The sequence below is a fragment of the Pristiophorus japonicus genome, chromosome 8 (assembly GCF_044704955.1).
Source record: "Pristiophorus japonicus isolate sPriJap1 chromosome 8, sPriJap1.hap1, whole genome shotgun sequence".
Lineage (NCBI taxonomy): Eukaryota > Metazoa > Chordata > Chondrichthyes > Pristiophoridae > Pristiophorus > Pristiophorus japonicus.
The window spans coordinates 66,266,185-66,289,222 of NC_091984.1; the positions used below are offsets into that span (position 1 = coordinate 66,266,185).

General features: G+C 42.2%; 1 protein-coding gene across 5 annotated transcripts in view; it reads left to right on the forward strand.

Annotated features, from left to right (window-relative positions):
• The window catches only part of faf1 (Fas (TNFRSF6) associated factor 1), a 521,459-nt gene that overhangs the window by 229,857 nt on the left and 268,564 nt on the right, over positions 1–23,038 (forward strand). The window lies entirely within an intron of this gene.

Genomic DNA, 23,038 nt, shown 5'->3' on the forward strand with positions numbered 1-23,038 from the left:
TTCCCCAAATGCATTACCTCACACTTCTCTGGATTGAATTCCATTTGCCACTGTTCTGCCCACCTGCCCAATCCATTGATATCTTGCTGCAGTCTACAGTTTTCTTCATTATCAACTACACGGCCAATTTTAGTATCCTCTGTAAACGTAAATCATACACCCTACATTCAAGTCTAAATCATTGATACATACCACAAAAAGCAAGGGACCCAGTACTGAGCCCTGCGGAACCCCACTGGAAACAGCCGTCCAGTCACAAAAACACCCATCAGTCATTACCCTTTGCTTCTTGCCTCTGAGCCAATTTTGGATCCAACTTGCCACTTTGCCTTGGATCCCATGGGCTTTTACTTTCTTGACCAGTCTTCCATGTGGGACTTGATCAAAAGCCTTGCTAAAATACATACAGACTACATCAAACACACTACCCTCATCGACCTGTCTTGTTACCTCCTCAAAAAATTCAATCAAGTTAGTCAGGCACAACCTTCCCTTAATAAATCCATGCTGACTGTCCTTGATTAATCCGTGTCTTTCTAAATGAAGATTTATCCTGTCCCTCAGAATTTTTTCCAATAATTTTCCCACCATCGAGGTTAGGCTGACTGCCCTGTAATTACTTTGCCTATCCTTTTCTCCCTTGTTAAACAATGGTGCAATCAGTCCTCCAGTCCTCTGGCACCTCACCTGTAGCCAGAGAGGATTAGAAAATGATGGTCAGAGCCTTTACTATTTCCTCTCTTGCTTCTCTTAACAGTCTGGGATACATTTTATCCTGGCCTGGGAATTTATTCACTTTCAAAGATGCTGAACCGCTTAATACTTCCTCTCTCTCTATGTTCATTTCATCTAATATTTCACATTGCTCCTCGTGATTGCAATGTCTGCATCGTCCGTCTTTTGTGAAAACAGACGCAAAGTATTCATTAAGAACCATACCCATGTCTTCCGCCTCCACACACAGGTTGCCTTTATGGTCTCGATGGCCATACTCTTTCTTTAGTTATCTTGTTGCTCTTAATGTATTTAAAAAACATCTTTGGGTTTTCCTTGATTTTACTTGCCAATATTTTTTCATGCCCTCTCTTTGCTTTCCTAATTTCCTTTGTAATTTCACCCCTGCACTTTCTATACTCCTAGGCGTTCTGCAGTATTGAACCCTCGGTCATAAGCTTCTCTTTTTTTTCTTTATCTTGCCCTGTATGTCGCTTGCCAAAAATTAACGAAATATTCTGTAAACTACGCGCAAATCTGTCTCTAAAACATTAATGTGGTCAAAAATTATATCATTTTTGTTGTATTAAAAATTGTTTTGTGGTTTCAATAGCATCAATTTCTTGAACTGTATCCACTTTAATACTTTCTTAATTTCACTTCACCTCATACAACAAACATCCACCACCTATAGTATTTTGTTGTGCATATCTGCGCTTTGTTTCTATGCTCAAAATCAGCATATGTCAAAATCTCTGCCATATCATTGGATATTTATGAAGAAACTCCCCCACTTACATCTTACAGGTAGTCCTCCTGTTTATATATTTTTTTTAAACTACAGTTCCATATACATTTGTTCACAAGGATCCACTGGAAGGGATGTTTCCACTTGGCTCCGTATTTGAGCCTTCCGGAGTAACTTATATGCCAATATTCAAAACAGTAAAGCAAGGCACCAATTCTGTTAACATCTTACCTCGTTAAGGTGGTAAAATTGAATCTGGACTCTGGAGGGTTATGGAAGGAATTGAGGGTAGCCAGCAAGTTGAAGGTCCCACCTTGAAAGACCATTCTTCATTTAACATTATTGCATGAATATTCTGCTAACTGAATTAATGCCCCTCTTTTATCAAAAATAAGCATTAGGACAGTTTACACCAATCCACATCTGATTTGAATTTTCAGTAGAGATGTCAGCTTCTTCGATGATATTTGTGTTGTAACAAAAAGTTAGTTTTTGCCACTTCCAGATAATTGAATGACCAGTAAATAAACTTTGTTAGAATGGTATCAATGGAGGAAGGGTAGAAATCTGTCCACTACTGTTCTTTCAGTTGTAATGTAATTGTATCTCTCAATTTCTCTAAAATGAACATGCTTTGATGTGACTAGCTTTACTTACACTTTACCAAGACAGTAACATAAATGTGATACATTTTGTTCAGTTCTGGCTATGTTATCTTGTGAAAAGTTGGAAATAAAGAAATGAACAGCAATACAGTTATGTTATGTCAATGCTGTGAAATCCTTGATGCTTAACTGCTTACAACCTACTTTAAACAATATTCAGGAATAACTTTAAACAATATTCAGAAATAACTCTGGGTTCCTATTTTTGTAATGTGGACTATAGATTCCCTTAGGGCTAAAGGAATTTAAACCCCATAGAATTTTGAAGTTGCACCCTCCAGCTGGATAGACATGGACGGCATTTTCAATTTGTGAATTTCTATATTCTCAAAATTGGTCTGGATTTTGGCTGTGTTTTCTCCATATATGTAGGCAGTGCAGACAGAAGAGAAAAATATATTTTTTAAACCAAGTGGGTCTATATTGCACTTCCCTCTACAGGCTGAGAAAACTATGTATTGGTGGTCTTTTAAAAACTGATTAGAATTCATTTCATAATTTTTTTAAATATACCTTAGAGATACAGGTTGAAACCCCCCTTATCCTGCACCCTTGGGACCTGGCCTGTACCGGATAAGGGAGTTTGCCAGATGACGGGAGGTCACGCAGATGCCCCCCCCCCCCCCCCACACACACAGACTTACTGGGTACTGCTGACCTGGGGCACCAACAATACCCACTCTGTGTCCTCGGGCCGATCTCTTCCTACTGCTCGCTCTCCTCTCCCGCTGCTCGCCCACCTCCTCTCCTCTCCTCTCCCGCTACTCGCCCACCTCCCCTCCTCTCCTCTCCCGCTGCTCGCCCACCTCCTCTCCTCTCCTCTCCCGCTGCTCGCCCACCTCCTCTCCTCTCCTCTCCCGCTGCTCGCCCACCTCCTCTCCTCTCCTCTCCCGCTGCTCGCCCACCTCCTCTCCCGCTACTCGCCCACCTCCTCTCCTCTCCCGCTGCTCGCCCACCTCCCCTCCTCGCCTCTCCCGCTGCTCGCCCACCTCCCCTCCTCTCCTCTCCCGCTGCTCGCCCACCTCCCCTCCTCTCCTCTCCCGCTGCTCGCCCACCTCCTCTCCTCTCCTCTCCCGCTGCTCGGCCACCTCCTCTCCTCTCCTCTCCCGCTGCTCGCCCACCTCCTCTCCCGCTGCTCGCCCACCTCATCTGGGCCCCGACACTGTTGCTAGGCTCGACCTCTCACCAAAACCTGGCTGCTTCAACCCAGGTCAGATCTGGCGACGCCGGGAGATCTCTCTGTGAGTGTCGGGCTCGCTCTCTCGCTCTCGCTCTCTCTCTCTCTCCCTGTCTCTCTGGGGCTGTGGATGTGGGGGGGCGCGGTCAGTGAGGGATGGGGTGGAGTCCGGCACTGATGCTCCAGATCACCGGCCATCCCACATTTGACACTGTAGTAGTTCCCGCTGCTTTCACACAGACCCGACCCCCTGCCGGGAATGAGGGGTGATGCCGGATAAGGGAGTCCCGGATAAGAGAGGTTCAACCTGTACTTTAGATGATCTAAATATCAGTAGAGACTTTTCAAATTTATACAAGTAAGAATTAGCCACTTGCCTTGATCTGTAAACTAGTCCTCTATATAAAAATAAGTACAATTTTGCACAGAGCTATTCAAATTGTTTCTGCATAAGGTACCAGGTTTGATTTCTACAGTGTGTACTACATTACGTGATGTCAGCAGGGTTGCTGGTTGGAATGCAGCATTTAAGTTAAGGTGAAATTGTTGTGTGTCCTTGCTTCTGATCATGATCCAGAAACTACTGCTGGAAGTATACATGTATAGCTGGAGGATGAAGACAGAACCAGGCTCAGCTGTGATGGTTCTTGCAGTCAAATAGTTGGCTGATGCTCACTGTGAAGACTCCCACATGAATTATGGAAAATGTTAGAGGATGACTGGCACCTAAAGGACAGTATCATAGCAAGGGAATTTATGCCTTCAGGCAAGGAGGGAAGAAAATTGATGGAAAGAAATATATATTCATATACTGTGTGCCTGTGAGGGGGAGAATCGTGAATGAATATGCACAACTGGATGCAAATGTGTTGAGCATTTTGTGCACGAGACAAGTGTACCTCTTGTCACAAGTGGAGGAGATGAAATCTTATGAAACATTAAAGTAGCTATTTATACTTTGTGTGAAGGCATTTCAAAATACCTTAGACAAATGTAATTGTCCATCGGCATTCAACTGATCAACTTCAAAATATGGACCACATACTTAACTTAAAAAGGTAATATTCTGCTATATAAAAATGCCTGTAGAATATTACATTTCATGTGCCTTACAAAAGGTAAATGCTCTAAAATGAAGATTAATGAGATAATGGCGCTACTTCACATGTTGCAATTATTTACTGGGTCATACAAAGTTTCTAAAGATCTTTCAAAAAAATAACTTTTATTGTATGATGAAGTAACTTTGTGCACCATAGTTGTTGTTCCATGTGGTTTCAGACATGTTGCATTACCCTCTTATTGGGAATGCTCATAACTTCTACTTTCGATTTTTGAAGTTCAGTACTCCTAAGCAATCAAGGAATAAGTTTCTAGTATCTTTATTTTCTCTGGCAACTGGAGGTTACCGTAGTGCTTAGTTCTGGTAATAATAGTGGATTTAGCCACTTTTTTAAAGTGCTACCTTCTATTTCAAATACATTTTTCCAAATTGCTTTATGCTGTTCAAGTTCCACAGAATCTTGTTTGTTTCTTTGCCTAATTGTTGAGAATTGATTTTTCTCTGAACTTTTGAAGCGACATCTTTTCCTTTTAATAGAGGGACTGAATATCTGTTTCTAACTGGATTAATGGTGTCATTCTTAAGGTTACACAGTGATGTCCCTGAGCAGTGTCTTATCAATCTTTGTTGATTGATCCATAATAGATGTGACATCAAATCACACATCCGGCTAAATTTTCTTTCCAGGTAGATGAAGTTTATGCTTATTGCAGCTGTTAACAAAATAAAAAATAACACTTTTGTTCGCATCGTCCACATATTTTGTTGTGATGGGATTCCTAGTGGTCTATTGGTTAAATAGTACGAAATGGCACTCAATGGCATTTGATCTTTAACATATGAAAAGAGTCATGGGTCAACAAGTAAAGCATGTCATGGCTTTGGTTTGATACTGACAATGCAAATGGAGATTCTACTGACTCATTGGATAGAATGTAGTTTTGAAATCTTTCTGTCACTGAAATAAACTAATTTCAGTATTATGTCTTGGCAAATGAACACTTGGGCCAATTTATATATTCAATTAAATATAATTTGAGGCCCTTTTTGATTTCATCCCATGGGTTCTGATTCATATGTTTTAACATTTATAGATCTGAAGTGATTTAACTTGAAAGATTACATTTTTGTGCTGTGTGTTCTGAAGCAACTGTTATTTGACACTTATCTACTCGGTATGGTAGTTTAGAATTGGGATTAAGAAACCGTATTTGACTTACAATACTTAACAAGAAAAGTATGCAAATTTTTCATATGGAAGGAAGGATTTGGTTTAAACTTTGTGTAGGGTCATTGAATTTGATTGGTTAGACAAGGGAGGGGTATGAATACACAACAAAAGCCAGTGACCACAACTATTAAGTGTCTACACTGTTATTGCACAAGACTATGACAGCATTGAAGATGAAATGTGCATTCAATCAAGAAAGCAAGGAAGAAATAGAGAAGATTTTCCTTTGTTTGCATGAGGATTTATCTAGAGCACTTAGTTAATTTACTCGTTTCACCAATAATAAATCTGATCCTATGACTGAGTTTTTTGGTTAAAGCAGGGAGTGGGGGCAAAAAAGAGAGCAGCTACAGGATAAATTATTGTCCAGCCTCTTAAGTAAGAAGGTAAAAACCTTCAGCTGCAGGTCAGTTGTTAGCTCATCTGTTTTGAGGTCCCTTCAATTTGAAAGTGCATCTGCCCTCATTGGCAGGTGGTGTAGCATATTTTTATCATGAGGAAGGTGCTTCTTGGAAACTTTCTGCGAGGAGGGATTGGCTACAGCAGAGCACAGGCATGATCTGATGGATATTAATAGGTGGTTGATAAAATCAGGATGATGAGCTCTAAGTTAATTGCAAGCTTTGCAATATGTACTGGTCTTTTTTCCTGAATTTTAATTTTTATAGAAATTGGAACAAAATACAAATAAATTGGGAACATTGACAACACTTGTATGAGGGGTAGGCACACCTAGTGTTATAGGAGCAAAATCTTAAAGCCCTGCAGCAAAATTATCAATGGAGTAACTAGTGATTTTTTTTTAAGCCTTAAGTTTACTACTGTCAAGTTATTTAATAGTCTACTAAATAGAGGCATGGCAGAGTACTTCTGTCCCATGGAAAGCACATCTTGTGCCATGTGGGGACTCTAGAATGCTTCCCGTGTCCTGGACAACCACATGTGCAGGAAGTGTCATCTGCTGGAGGAGCTCGAGCGCCAAGTTTGAGCTTGAGCAACAGCGGTGCAACAGTGAGTCGAGAGATACATGGATAGCACATTTCAGGAGGTGGTCACCCCGCAGCTTAAGAGTGTGCAGGCAGAGAGGGAATGAGTGACCACCAGACAGATCAGGAGGACCAGGCAGGAAGTGCAGGAGTTCTGAGTGCATCTCACTCTCTAACTAGTATTGACCACGGGTGAGGGTGATGGTTCCTCTGGGGAGTACAGCTAGAGCCACGTCTACGGCACCACAAGTTGCTCAGCTGTACAAGGGAAAAGATGAAGACCGGGACAGCAATTGTGATAGGAAATTCAATAGTGGAACAGAGGCGTTTCTGCGGCCACAGATGTGATTCCAGCATGATGTGTTGCTTCTCTGGTGCCAGGGTCAAGGATGTCACTGAGCGGCTGCAAAACATTGAGGGGGAAGGGTGAACAGTCAGAGGTCGTAGTCCATATTGGTATCAACGACATTGGTAGAAAGAAGAATGAGGCTCTGCAGGCAGATTTTAGAGAGCTAGGAAAGAGATTAAAAACCAGGACCTCAAAGATAGTAATCTCTGGATTACTCCCAGTGCCATGAGCTAGTGAGTATAGAAATAGAAGGATAGAGCAGATTAATGGCTGGAGGGAGGGCTTTGGATTCCTGGGACATTGGGACCAGTTCTGGGGGAAGATGGGATCTGTACATGCCAGATGGATTGCACTTCAACAGACCAATGTTCTCGTGGGGGAGTTTGGTAGTGCTGTTGGGGAGTGTTTAAACTAATTTGGCAGGGGGTAGGGCACCAGAATGTAGCATTAGAAAGGAGAAACAAGGTGAATAAAGGATTGGGAGTGACCGATAGCACTAGAGTAAGAAATAGTATGGTATTCGGTGGGGTCAGACGAAGAATGTACAAGAGGGTCTAACACACAGTAAGCAAGGTTGGTGAGCTGCAGATGCAAATAGTGGATGTGGTGTATTTGGACTTTCAAAAGGCTTTTGACAAGGTCCCACACAAGAGATTAGTGTGCAAAATTAAGGCACATGGTATTGACGTGGGTAGAGAACTCGTTGGCAGACAGGAAGAAAAGAGTGGAAATAAATGGGTCCTTTTCAGAATGGCAGGCAGTGACCAGTGGGGTGCCGCCAGGGTTCAGTGCTGGGACTCCAGCTATTTACAATATACATTAATGAGTTAGATGAAGGAATTGAATGTAATATCTCCAAGTTTGCAGATGTCAATAAGCTGGATGGCAGTGCGAGCTGCGAGGAGGATGCTAGGAGGCTGCAGGGGGACTTGGACAGGTTAGGTGAATGGGAAAATGCATGGCAGATGTAGTATAATGTGGATAAATGTGCGGTTATCCACTTTGGTGGCAAAAACAGGAAGGCAGATTATTATCTGAATGGTGACAGATTAGTAAAAGGGGAGGTGCAACGAGACCCGGGTGTCATGGTACATCAGTCATTGAACGTAGGCATGCAGGTACAGCAGTCATTAAAGAAAGTAAATGGCATGCTGGCCTTCATAGCAAGTGGATTTGAGTATAGGAGCAGGGAGGTCTTACTGCGGTTGTACAAGGCCTTAGTGAGGCCACACCTTGAGTATTGTGTTCAGTTTTGGTCTCCTAATCTGAGGAAGGACGTGCTTGCTATTGAGGGAGTGCAGCGAAGGTTCACCAGACTGATTCCTGGGATGGCAGGACTGATATGAGGAAAGACTGGAATTTAGAAGAATGAGAGGGGATCTCATAGAAACATATAAAATTTTGACGGGACTGTGCAGGTTAGATGCAGGAAAAATGTTCCCGATGTTGGGGAAGTCCAGAACCAGGGGTCACAGTCTAAAGATAAGCCATATAGGACCGAGATGAGGAGAAACTTTTTCATCCAGAGAGTTGTGAACCTGTGGAATTCTCTACCACAAAGTTGTTGAGTCCAGTTCATTGGATATATTCAAAAGGGAGTTAGATGTGGCCCTTGTGGCTAAATGGATCGGGGGGTATGGAGCGATGGCTAAGGTGGGGTACTGAGGTTGCATGATCATATAGACTGGCGGTGCAGGCTCGAAGGGCCGAATGGCCTGCTCCTGCACCTATTTTCTCTGTTTCTATGATGTGGCAATAACATACCTGGCACACAAAAGGGCAGGATTGGGTACCAAATATTCCTGGTTATCAGGTGTTGAGGAAAGAAAGGAGGTCAGGTGGCGGTGTGGATTAAGGAGAATATTAGTGATGGAATGAGATGATGTCCTGGAGGGGTCAAGGACAAAAGCTATTTGGTTAGAATTAAGAAACAATAGAGGTGTCATTATACTTGTATTCTATAGGCTATCAACGAGTGGGAAGGATATAGAGGAGCAAATTTTAAAGAGAATTAGAGAGGTGCAAGAGCTATAGAGTAGTGATAATGGGGGACTTCAAATATCCTAATATAGACTGGGATAGTAATAGTGCAAAGGACAGAGAGGGAAGAATTTCTGAAGTGTGTTCAGGAGAACTTTCTTGATCAGAATATTTCTGGCCCAATGAGGTATGAGGCATTGCTGGATCTGATTCTGGGGAATGGGGTGGGTCAAATGGAGCAAGTGTCAGTAGGGGAACAATTAGGAAAACAATGATCATGGTATCATAAGATTTAGATTAGCTATGGAACAGGGCAGGGAGCAATCTAGAGTAAAAATACTTAATTGGAGGCGGGCCAATATCAGTGGGTTGAGAACAGATCTGGCCCAGGTAAATTGGAATCAAAGATTGGCAGGCAAAACTGTAATCGAACAATGGGCTGCCTTTAAAGAGGAGATGGTTCGGGTACAGTTGAGGTACATTCCCACAAGGGGAAAAGGTAGGGCAACCAAAGTCAGGGCAACCAAAGCCAGAGCTCCCTGGATGACGAAAGAGATACAGTAAATGAAGCAGATAAAGGAGGTGTATGACAGATGTCCGGTTGAGAATACAAGTGAGAACCAGGCTGAATATAGAAAGTTCAGAGGGGAAGTGAAAAAGAAAATAAGAGGGGCAAAGAGAGAGTATGAGAATAGACTGGCAGTTAACATAAAAGGGAATTCAAAAGTCTTCTGTCGGCATATAAATAATAAACAGGTAGTAAGAGGAGGAGGGGTGGAGCCGATTAGGGACCAAAAAGGATACCTATGCATGGAGGCAGGGGGCATGGTTGAGGTTCTAAATGAGTACTTTGCATCTGTCTTTACCAAGGAAGATGCTGCCAAAGTCATAGTGAAAGAAGAGGTAGTTGAGATATGGGATGGGATAAAAATTGATAAAGAGGAGATAATGGAAAGGCTGGCTGTACTTAAAGTAGTAGATAAGTCATCAGCACCGGATGGGATGCATCCTCGGATGCTGAGGGATGTAAGGGTGGAAATTGCAGAGGTACCGGCCATAATCTTACAATCCTCCTTTGGTACGGTGTTCCCTGCATACTGGAAAATTGCAAATGTTACACTCTTGTTTAAAAAGGGGTGCAAGGATAAACCCAGGAAGGTAGTGGGGAAAATTTTAGCACCGAAAAGAACAAAAGACTTAGGAGCAGGAGTAGGCCATACGGCCCCTCGAGCCTGCTCCGTCATTCAATAAAATCATGGCTGATCTGATCATGGACTCCGCTTCACTTCCCCGCCCGCTCCCCATAACCCCTTATCCCCTTATCATTTAAGAAACTGTCTATTTCTGTCATAAAATGTATTCAATGTCCCAGCTTCAACAGCTCTTTGAGGCAGTGAATTCCACAGATTTACAACCCTCAGGGAAGAAATTCCTCCTCATCTCTGTTTTAAATGGGTGGCCCCTTATTCTAAGATCGTGCCCTTTAGTTCTAGTCTCCCCCATCAGTGGAAACATCCTCTCTGCATCCACCTTGTCAAGCCCCCTCATAATCTTACACATTTCGATAAGATCACCTCTCATTCTTCTGAATTCCAATGAGTAGAGGCCCAACCTACTCAACCCTTCCTCATAAGTCAAGCCCCTCATCTCCAGAATCAACCAAGTGAACCTTCTCTGAACTGTGCTAGTTTACTTTCATAGTCGATCTTCCCTTTCTTAATCATTTTTTTAGTCATTCTTTGCTGGCTTTTAAAAGCTTCCCAGTCTTCTGTCCTCCCACTAGTTTTGGCCACTTTGTATGTCCTTGTTTTTAATTGGATACCGTCCTTTGTTTCTTTAGTTAGCCACGGATGGCTATCTTTTCTCTCACACCCTTTCCTCCTCACTAGAATATATTTTTCTTGAGAGTTGTGAAATATCTCCTTAAATGTACACCACTGTTCATCAATCGTCTTACAGTTTAATCTATTTTCCTAGTCCACTTTAGCCAACTCTGCCCTCATACCTTCATAGTCTTCTTTATTTAAGCTTAGTACGCTCGTTAGAGATCCAACTTTCTCACCCTCCATCTGAATTTCAAATTCAGTCATGCTATGATCACTCATTCCAAGGGGATCCTTTACTAGGAGATTGTTTATTAATCCTGTCTCATTACACAGGACCAGATCTAAGATAGCCTGCCCCCTGGTTGGTTCCGTAACATACTGCTCAAGGAACCCATTCCTTATGCACTCTATGAACTCCTCTTCAAAGCCAGCCTGACCAATTTGATTTGTCCAATCAATATGGAGGTTAAAATCATCCATGATTATTGCTGTTCCCTTTTTACAAGCCCCCACTATTTCCTGGTTTATGCTCCAATCAACAGAGTTGCTACTGTTAGGGGGCCTATAGACTACGTCCACCAGTGACTTTTCCCCCTTATTGTTCCTTCTCTCCACCCAAACTGTTTCAACATCCTTTTCATTTCAGTCAATATCGTTTCTTACTATTGCAGTGATTCCATCCTTTATCAATAGAGCTACCCCACCTCCTTTTCCTTTCTGTTCGGGACAAAATTAACAGTCAGTTGGACAAGTGTGGATTAATTAAGGAAAGCCAGCACGGATTTGTCGAAGGCAAATCGTGTTCAACCAACTTGATTGAGTTTTTTTTAATGAGGTAACAGGGAGGGGTTGATGAGGGCAATGTGGTTCATATGGTGTACATGGACTTCCAAAAGGCGTTTGATAAAATGCCACATTATAGACTTGCCAGCACAGTTGAAGCCCATGGAGTAAAAGGGACAGTGGCAGCATGGATACGAAATTGGCTGAGACAGGAAACAAGACGGTAGTGGTGAATGGTTGTTTTTCAGACTGGAGGAAGGTGTTCAGTGGTGTTCCCCAGGGGTCGTTACAAGGACCACTGCTTTTCTTGATATATATATTGGCCCTGAAATTTCGGTCTGAGGCTTCCTGCGGGCAATTGCCTCTGACTGGAGAATTTTTCCGAAAGGACCTGGTGGTCTCGGAGGAGCATGGGATTCCGGTGGGGAGGCAGGCCTTCTCTTCCCGCACTGTGAAGTGCGCTCCCGTCCTTCAGGTTCCCACGTCGAAGGTGCAGTCACGTGTGACTGCTCAACCAATCAGGTAAAGTATTCTCAATTAATTGCAATGAGAACTCCGTATCTACGAGTTCTCATTGCTATTAATTGAGAAAAGAAAACAAACACAAAAACACCATAATAAAAAAATAAAAAACATACCTCACATAATTAAAATTAATTGAAATTAAAGTTAATAAATACCTTAAAGAAAAAAAATCCGAGTTTTTTAAAAGTTTTTTAAATTATGGTTTAAAATAAATTTAATGTAGTGTGCAGGGTTTTAAAAAAATGTGTATTAATTTTATTTTTTATGTTTCATGCGTGTTTTAAGACTCTTACGCTTGTAAAAGTAGGCTATGCGCTTGCTTTTATCAGGCGCAAGAGTCTTGAGGACATTTGCTGAGCAAGATATGGGTAAATACCGCAATCTTGCCCTTGCAAATGTCCTCGCTCCTGAGATGCAGATGATCTGTCGAGCTGGAACGCGACTGATCGGAAAAGCCGGTTTTCAGCACATGCGCATTGTGCGTTGAAAGCTGCCTTTTCAGATGCCTTCCCGGGGGTCTGTAGAAACGCAATACGGACCCGGAGGAGGCTGGGATTTCTGGGCCAGTAATGACTTGGGTGTACAGGACACAATTTCAAAATTTGCAGATGACTCAACTTGGAAGTATAATGAACAGCGAGGAGGATAGTGATAGACTGGTGAAATGGGCGTACATGTGGCAGATGAAATTTAATGCAGAAAAGTGTGAAGTGATGCATTTTTTTAGGAAGAACAAGGAGGGGTAATATAAACTGAAGGGTACAATTCTAAAAGAGGTGCAGGAACAGAGACCTGGGGCATATGTGCATAAATTGTTCAAAGTGGCAGGGCAGGTTGACAGAGTGGTTAAAAAAGTATACGGTATCCTGGACTTCATAGAGGCATAGAATACAAAAGCAAGGAAGTTATGATGAACTTTGAAAAACACTGGTTCGGCCTCAACTGGAGTATTGTGTCCAATTTCTGGTAACTGCACTTTATGAAGGATATGAAGGTCTTCGAGAGGATGCAGAAAAGATTTCCAAGAATGGTTCCAGGGATGAGGGACTTCAGTTACGTGGATAGACTAGTGAAGCTGGAGTTGTTCTCCTCAGAGCAGAGAAGGGTGAGAGGAGATCTGATAGAGGTCTTCAAAATCATGAAGGTTCTAGACAGAGTAGATGGAGAGAAACTATTCCCTTTGGCGGAAGGGTCGAGAAACAGAGGACCCAGATTTAAGGCGACATGAAGAAAAACGTTTTTACACAGCGAGTGGTTATGATCTGGAATGCAGTACCTGGAAAAAGTGGTGGAGGCAGATTCAGTTGTGGCTTTCAAAGGGAATTGCATAAGTACCTGAAAAAAAGATTTGCAGGGCTACGGGAAAAGAGCGGGGGAGTGGGACTTGTTGAGTGGGACCAGCACAGGCTTAACAGGCCAAATGGCTGTAACCATTCTAATTCCTATATTTTAAGTCTGTCTTTGGTTGCAGCTTACTCGCTTGATGCTTTTGACTGCGCTTTATGCTTTTTCGATGAGGCACGTGATTGAAAATCTTTTTTCTGAAATTTATTCAATTTGCTGAAAGTTCTATATGCGGTTTTATATCTATATAGAAAGATCTATAATCTAGTACATATTAAATTCAGAACAGGATAGATTATGGTACTCAAAAAATCTAAGTATTTATCTTTCCCAATTTTAACTTTTCCCCAAAACAAATGCTCTTTCTCTTGCACGGTAAACAAATAATTTTCAGTAATTGAATTATTTGTTTGTTTCTAATGGGTGATTATTCTCCGTCTCTTTACTGAGTTCTGATTGGTTACAGCCAAAATGATTGTGAAAAAATTGAATAATTTTGGTTCATTTTTTGCTTTGCTCTTTGGTGATTATTGATTGTAATTGATATGCTCGAATTTTATATTCAACAAATCACAGTTCAACAGCTAAGAAATACAACAACAACAACTTGCACAACAACTTGCATTTAATTTGCGCCTTTAACATTGTAAAACGTCCCATGGTGCTTCTCAGGAGCGTATTGTTGATGGCGGGGTCGACGTCCACCTCTAACCTTGCTCGTCTCTGACCCTGCCTCGCCTCATCTACTGAAACCCTCATCCATGCCTTCGTTACCTCTAGACGTGACTGTTCCAACGCTCTCCTGGCTGACCTCCCATCTTTCACCCTGTGTAAACTTGATGTCAGTCAAAACTCTGCTGCCTGTATGTAACTCGCACCAAGTCCCATTCACCTGTCACCCCAGTGCCATTTGAGCTGTGCTCGCTGCATCATTGGTGGCTGTGCCTTCAGCTGCCTAGGTCCTAAGATTTGGAATTGCCTTCCTAATCCTCGCTAGTTCGTTCTCTCTCATTTAAGACTCTGCTTAAAACCTACCTCTTTGACCAAGTTTTGGTCACCTGTCCTAATATTTTCTTGTGTGGCGTGGCTTGGTGTCAAATTTTGTTCAATAACGCTCCTGCAATGTACCTTAGGACGTTTTATTACGTTAAAAGCATTATATAATTACCATTTGTAGTTGTATTCAAGAGTGAGTTTTTAAAGACCAAGTTTATGGAGGGTAGATTGTGGGAGGCTGCTGGCCAGGAGTGTGTTGGATCAGTCAGGTCTAGAGGTAACAAAGGCATGGATGAGGGTTTCAAAACCGATCAGCTGCGGCAGGGACGGAGTCGAGCGATTGTTAGAGGTGGAAATAGATGGTCTTGGTGATGGCGCGGATATATGGTCGGAAGGTCATTTCGGAGACAAATATGACGCCAAGGCTGCGAGCAGTCTGTTTCAGCCTCAGACAGTTGCCAGGGAGAGGGATGGAGTTGGTGGCTAGGGAACGGAGTTTGTGGCTGGGACCAAAGACGATGGCTTCGGTCTTCCCAATATTTAGTTGGAGGAAATTTCTGCTCATCCAGTTCTGGATGTCAAAAAAGCAGTCTGACAATTTCGGGACAGTGGAGAGGTCAAGAGAGGTGGTGGTGAGTTACACAAGAACATAAGAAATCGGAGCAGGAGTAGTCCGTTGACCCCTTGAGCCTGCTCCGCCATTTAATAAGATCATGGCTGATCTGATCATGGACCCAGTTCCACTTCCCTGCCTGCTCCCCATAACCCTTTATTCCCTTTCGCTCAAAAAATCTGTATCTCCGCCTTAAATATATTCAATGACCCAGTCTCGACAGCTCTCTGGGGCAGAGAATTCCACAGATTTACAACCCTCTGAGAAGAAATTACTCCTCATCTCAGTTTTAAATGGGTGGCCCCTTATACTAAGACTATGCCCCCAAGTTTTAGTTTCCCTTATGAGTGGAAATATACTCTCTGCATCCAACACCCAGCCCTCTCATTATCTTATATGTTTTGATAAGATCATCTCTGATTCTTCTGAACTCCAATGTGTATCGACACAACCTATCTTCATAAGTCAACCCCCCCATCTCCGGAATCAACATGGTGAACCTTCTCTGAACAGCCACCAATGTAAGTATATCCTTCCTTAAATACGGAGACCAAAACTGCACACAATACTCGAGATGTGGCCTCACCAATACCCTGTACAGTTGTAGCAGAACTTCTCAGCTTTTATACTCTATCTCCCTTGCAATAAAGGCCAACATTTCATTTGCCTTCCTGATTACTTGCTGTACCTGCATACTAACTTTTTATGTTTCATGCACAAGGACCCCCAGTGAAGCACTTTGCAATTTTTTTCCATTTAAATTATAATCTGCTTTTTAAAATTTTTCTGCCTAAGTGGATAACCTCACATTTTCCTACATTATACTCCATCTGCCAAATTTTTGCCTGCTCACTTATATCCCTTTGCAGATTTTTTGTGTCCTGCTCACAATTTACTTTCCCACCCATCTTTGTATCATCAGCAAACTTGGCTACATTACACTCTATCCCTTCATCCAAGTCATTAATATAGATTGTAAATAGTTGAGGCCCCAGCACCGATCCCTGCGGCACCCCACTAGTTACTGTTTGCCAACCGGATAATGACCCATTTATTGCGACACTCTGTTTTCTGTTAGTTAGCCAATCCTCTAGCCATGCTAATTTATTAGCCCCAACCAGTAAATTTTTATCTTGTGCAGAAACCTTTCATGTGGTACCTTATCGAATGCCTTCTGAAAATCCAAATACACCTTATCCACCCTGCTCGTTACATCCTCGAAGAACTCCAGCAAATTTGTCAAACATGATTTGCTTTTCATAAAATCATGCTGACTCTGACTTGATTGAAATTATGCTTTTTGAAAAGACCTGCTGCTGCTTCCTGTCAGTGGTTTTGCCCTTGGTGGTTTCGAATCACCCCCCCCCCCCCACCTTATAACAGTTCCAGACCCCGGGAATTACAGTAGTGAACAGAATACAGTTATCGACAGATCTTTCAGTCTTAACTGTCATAATGCTTTTATTCAAGTTAAAGCACACACCTGCTTCCAGTAAAACACACCCTGGTGATGTAAAACAAACAAACAGTAGAACACACCACACTGGCCCATCTGAACCGGCTCCTATTGCGAAGTACCCCTGCTTGGCTCAATAGGGCACCACCGAATCTGTCCAACAGACTGCTTACGCCAATGATCCGCGCAGAAACCTCCCCATTCAACCCCCTAAGGCTTGGTTGGGACACACAACATCCCTTCACACTATGCGGTGGTCTTAAGGATGTGTGGGTTGGGATAATGCTCACCGGTTACCCCTCTGGCTTACTCACTGCTTCTCCCGATGAGGGGTATCTTCTGGTTTCGTACCAATCTGTGGTTTCCAAGTCCAGTCTCAAGGTCAGCTTCCCAGTCGAATTATTGAGGCTCTCTTTGCTCATAGATGGTTTCTTCTCTCCGTCCCAGACGGAGTGCTCGGTCCTTGAGTGTGTTGAATGAAGCAAGCAAGTGTGAGAGAGAGAGAGAGAGAGGAGAGAGAGAGACAAACTGCCATCTCTTATACCTGAAAAATGCTTCTGAATTCTCGCACCAAAAACCAGCCCTTTGCCTGAGGCAGTTCAACTAAAAGCAATGAATCGCATCTTCGGCCTGTGCCTTTGTTACTGGGCTGTTGCTGGGGATAAAGGCTCCAACGAGTCCTGAGGTTTCTGCGCTCCGGGGCTCTGTCATTTTGATGGCTTGGGCACTCACCAGTTTAGCTGATCTCTCACTGATGGGTTCCCATTACATGACAAAGGGTCCTCCATCTCACTTCAGCCATCCCAGACTATCCCCGCCCACCTGATGTGTATTCCTGTGGAACAATCTTGGGCCTGTCCAAAGTCATGCTGTCAGCTCTTTGCTTTTTCATATTTCAAATGTCCAAAACTTAAAGCCCAAAATGCGTTGAAGTCTGTATTGATGCTTACGCCGATTCTTTTGATGTTTATGCCGATTCTTACATTCCTTAATAATGGTCTGCAGCATTTCCCAACGACAAATGTTAAGCTAACTGATCTATAGTTTTCTGTCTGCCTCCTTTTTTTTAAATAGGGACGCTACATTTGCAGTTTTCCAATCTGCTGGGACCTTCCCAGAATCCAGGGAATTTTGGTAGATTACAATCAATGCATCCACTATCTCTGCAGCCATTTCTCTTAAGACCCTAGGATGTAAGCCATCAGGTCCAGGGGACTTGTCCGCCTTTAGTCCCATTATTTTACCGAGTACTACTCCTTTAGTATTGTATTAAGTTCCTCCCTCCCTATTGCCACTTGTTTATCCCCTATTGGGATGTTTTTAGTATCTTCTACTGTGAAGACCAATACAAAATATTTGTTCAATGTCTCTGCCATTTCCCTGTTCCCCATTATTAATTCCCCAGTCTCTCTTTAACCACTCTTCCTTTTTATGTACCTGTAGAAACTCTTACTAATTGTTTTTATATTTTGTGGTAGTTTATTTTCATCATCTATCCTCCCCCTCTTTTTTAGTCATTCTTCACTGGCTTTTAAAAGTTTCCCAATCCTCTGGCTTCCCATTAGTCTTGGCCACATTGTATGCCCTTGTTTTCAACCTCACACTAGTCTTGGCCACATTGTATGCCCTTGTTTTCAATTTGATACCATCCCTTATTTCCTTAGTTAGCCATGGATGGTTATCCCTTCTCTCAAAGCCTTTCCTTCTCATTGGGATATATTTTTGTTGAGAGTTATGAAATATCTCCTTAAATGTCTGCTACTGCTCATCAACTGTCCCACTCTTTAATTTATTATCCCAGTCCACTTTAGTCAACTCTGCCTTCATATCTTTGTAGTGTCCTTTATTTAAGCTTAGGACACTGGTTAGAGATCCAACTTTCTCACCCTCCAACTGAATTTGAAATTCAACCATGTTATGGTTACTCATTCCAAGAGGATCCTTTACTAGGAGATTATTGATTAATCCTGTCTCATTACACAGTACCAGATCTAAGATAGCCTGCTGCCTGGCTGGTTCCATAACGTACTGTTCAAGGAAAACATCCCGGATACACTCTATGAACTCTTCCTCAAGGCTACCCTGGCCAATTTGCTTTGTCCAATCAATATGAAGGTTAAAATCGCCCGTGATTATTGCCTTTCCTTTTTTTACAATCCTCCATTATTTCTTGATTGATACTCCATCCAACAGTGTAGCTACTGTTAGGGGGCCTATAGACTACTACCACCAGCATCTTTTTCCCCCTTATTATTCCTTATCTCCACCCAAACTGATTCAACATCTTGATCTTCTGAGCCAATATCATTTCTCACTAACGCACTGATCTCATCCTTCATTAACAGCGCTATCCCACCTCCTTTTCCTTTCTGTCTGTCCTTCTGAATATTTAGTTCCCAGCCTTGGTCGCGTTGCAACCACGTCACTAATGGCTATCAGATCATACCCATTTGTATCTATTTGTGCCATCAACTCATCAGTTAGAGCTGGATGTTGTTAACGTACAGGCCCGGATGAAATGAATCCCAGGCTGTTAAGAGAAACAAAAGAGGAAATAGCAGAGGCTCTGACCATCATTTTCCAATCCTCTCTGGCTACAGGTGAGGTGCCAGAGGACTGGAGGACTGCTCATGTTGTACCTTTGTTTAAAAAGGGAGAAAGGGATAGACTGAGTAATTACAGGCCAGTCAACCTAACCACGTTGGCGGGAAAAGTATTGGAGAAAATTCTGAGAGACAGGATAAATCTTCATTTAGAAAGACACAGATTAATCATGGACAGTCTGCATGGATTTGTTATGGTTAGGTCATGTCTTACTAACTATTGAATTTTTTGAGGAGGCAAGGAGGGTCGATGAGGGTAGTGTATTTGATGTAGTGTATATGGATTTTAGCAAGGCTTTTGATAAGGTCCCACATGGCAGACTGGTCACGAAAGTAAAAGCCCATGGGATTCGAGGCAAAGTGGCAAGTTGGATCCAAAATTGGCTGAGACAGGAAGCAAAGGGTAATGGGTGATGTGTGTTTTTGTGACTGGAAGGCTGTCTGGTTCCGCAGGGCTCAGTGCTGGGTCCCTTGATTTTTGTGGTATATATCAATGATCTAGACTTGAATGTAGGGGGTATGATTAAGAAGTTTGCAGATGATACAAAAATTGGCTGTGTGGTTGATGATGAAGAAGAAAGCTGTAGACTGCAGGAAGATATCAATGAACTGGTCAGGTGGACAGAACAATGGCAAATGGAGTTCAATCCGGAGAAGTGGGAGGTAATGTATTTGGGGAGGGCTAACAAGTCAAGGGAATACACATTGCCAGTTCATTGGATATATTCAAGAGGGAGTTAGATATGGCCCTTATGGCTAAGGGGATCAAGGGATGAAGAGAAAGCAGGAAAGGGGTACTGAGGGAATGATCAGCCATGATCTTATTGAATGGTGGTGCAGGCTCGAATGGCCTACTCCTGCACCTATTTTCTATGTTTCTTTGTGGAAACTGATGCTGTGTTTTTGGATGTTGTGAAAGGGCAACATGTTGGTGAGAAATAGGAGGGGGCCAAGGATAGATCCTTGGGAGACACCAGAGGTAACGGTGCGGGATCACAGGTTCTACAGGACTGAAAAGTAAGTAAATATACGCCCCAGAATTTCCTGGTGACTTACGACATTGGAATGGCGCATCTATGGAACTGGATTTGTTTTACACAGTAATAATGCCAGGAATTATGGCATAAGTAAGCTACACCATTATTTATGCTCCACCATAATCCCCTGGGACTTTTTGTGCATAAGCATCAAAACCCTGCAAAATTTATGACTGTAGCTTTGCTCCCAGTTAAATAAGTGGGAATCAAAATGTTCTTTTTACGTCACGGTTCTTGCCGTAGCCACTTTGATTGAAAAATAATGGTGCTAGGGAATGTATTTATGTTAATGAGGTCAGAATAATTTATTAAAAGTTAAATAATCTACTCTTGTTTTTAGCTAAAATCCATTAAAACACTTCTTCATGTTGTGTATTAGGTTTAGTGTATGCAGAAGTGCCTGCAGATGGCACCGATGAAAGTAAGAATGGGGCTGAAATTTGATGAGACCCATTTTCGGGCCTGAAATGCTCAGCCTGTATCCGATGCAGGGAAGTCGAGGCTTGTTTGAAATTGGGCCTTATCTGAATAATTCCGGTGAGCTGCGGCCATCAGTTCGGTCTTCTGAGGCAGTTTGTCACTTTCCTTTGGACCAATTTGGATTGACTGTGATACCCACAGCGGCCCTCGGGTAAGGGCTGGCGGGGGGAGTCGTACAAACAGGTCGGGAGTCAGCAGCTCGCAGTAGTGCTATGGAGCCAGAAAGATAACACCTGCTCTCCGTGGCTCCACAAAAAGGTAAATTAAAAAGAAAAAAACTGGGCAATCCATTTAATGACCTCTGTTAGGCTGCAGAAGGAACCGAAAAAAAACTGAGCGGCATTTTATCCAAACAATTTCAGAGAGGGTTCCTTAAACAGGCATTGTACCCTTTATTAGCATATGGAAGGAGCCTAACACTTGTTTCAGATAGCTGCTGGCGACGCACGAATATCGCTCAAGCCAATATGGCATCCTTGGGATGTAGAACATTGCCCCACAAGATTATTACCTCCATTTCGTGCCCGAGAAAGGAACGGAACAAGGTCCATAACTCGGAAGCAATTTTCTGGAAGTGATTAAGTTCGACATAATGAAAGGATTTGAAATTCAGAAATCTGATTCGAGTTGTGCCAATATTGAACTGCTTAATTGATGCAGATGGGGTAAACCATTGGCTGTGCTACTTTTGAGGTTCCTGATTCGCTCACTGGGGCATATTCAAATTATTTCTCCAGGAAATTTCAATGCAAGTTTGCAATGGGAAGATCGGGACACAAAACAGTATAATTTACAGCATAAGTCACAAACTGTGCCGTTCCAGGAAATTCTGGGCTAGAATAAGCTTAAATAGTAACACCCAGCTGTGACAAATCATGTCACAGTGCGTGATGAGCAAGAACTGCACGCTCGATGCAAGATTTTTAATAAATTAGGTCAATTTGAAATTCTCCAAAGGGACAATCGAGGACACATCAATTATTCAGACGTCAAAGTCCAACATACTTTTAGACAAAATTTTGATAGTGCCTTTTTGAACCACTGCGATTCTCCCCCCACCTCTCATACACCCAATCTCTATCTTTAAATTAGTGTGCGACACATTTTTGGAGGACATAAGGGAGCAACATTTTGAGAAATGTTTCAGCATGTTCAAAGTTGTTAGTATTTGCACTTTTTGGGGAATATCCTAAGTTTACATATCTTTTGAGAAACCTAATTTGGTTTATAAAGAAACATCATAAGTGCAGATTCCTTTGAACTTGCGTCTCTGTGCTTTGGAAGACCTTGCATATTTCTGTTGCCATGACTGCGAAGACATGGACAGGTTTTTTTGTAGCTCCTAAGATTAATGTGCGAAGCTTAAAGGTAACCATCATCTTGAAATGCATGGTTGAAATGTGGGACATTGCTGTCCTTGGGGATTTTCTTTCAGATTAGGGTTATGCTTTGGTTGTATTTTGGTTTTGAAATCTAAGTTATTGTTAGTTAATCTGTAGGACCAATGAAATACCTGTATCCCTTAGTTTCTCCTGTAGTTATTGATTAATTGAGCATAAAGTTTTTATGTTTTTCCACTTCAGATTAACTCACCAGCTTTATATTGCAGCAGTGATAAACTAGCACTGTGCAGTTTTTCTTGTATGTATTTGAGCAGAATATTTTCAGAATTTGCCAAGCATGTAGAAAGAAAATTTAGCAGTCAAAGTATGCTAATGCTTTCCAGCAGCAAAGTGTTAAGAGTGGCATTTCCACCAGTTTTGTTTTGCTAATATTAACTCATTGTTGTACTGGAAGCTGAGACTAACCTATCAGAACTGAGGTTACTGTATGTTGGCAGTATTCTTCAGTACATTATGTAGATGTATGCTTTTAATGGTGAGCTATTTGTACTTTCAAGTTCAAACGAGTTGTAAAAAAAAATTGATTCCGTTTATGTTGAAGGATTTTTTTTTAATCAAGTATCCCAAACCGTAATAATATGCAGAATTCCAAGTACCTTTGGGTCATTTTTAATTTGTCGCATAAGTTAAATTGTCTGTTGCCGAGGCCTTAAGCTCTGGAATTCCCTGCCTAAACATCTCTGCCTCTCTACCTCTCTCTTCTCTTTCAAGATGCTCCTTAACACCGACCTCTTTGACCAAGCTTTTGGTCACCTGCCCTAATTTCTCCTTATGTGGCTCGGTGTCAAATTTTTTCTCCCATAATACTCCTGTGAAGCACCTTGGGACGTTTCACTACATTAAAGGTGCTATATAAATACAAGTTGTTCCTGTTAATGATCCCGTGCTCATCCTTCAGCTATCCAGTATGATGCTCTCCTCTACAACCATTTGAGTCTTTCTATTCTCGGTGTTTCTCAATAATAGGATATTAATGTTCCTATTGTGAAGAGCATATGAATAACTAACCCATTTATCTGCATTTAGTATGGCAAGTCTCATGCTGAAAGGTTCTGTGTG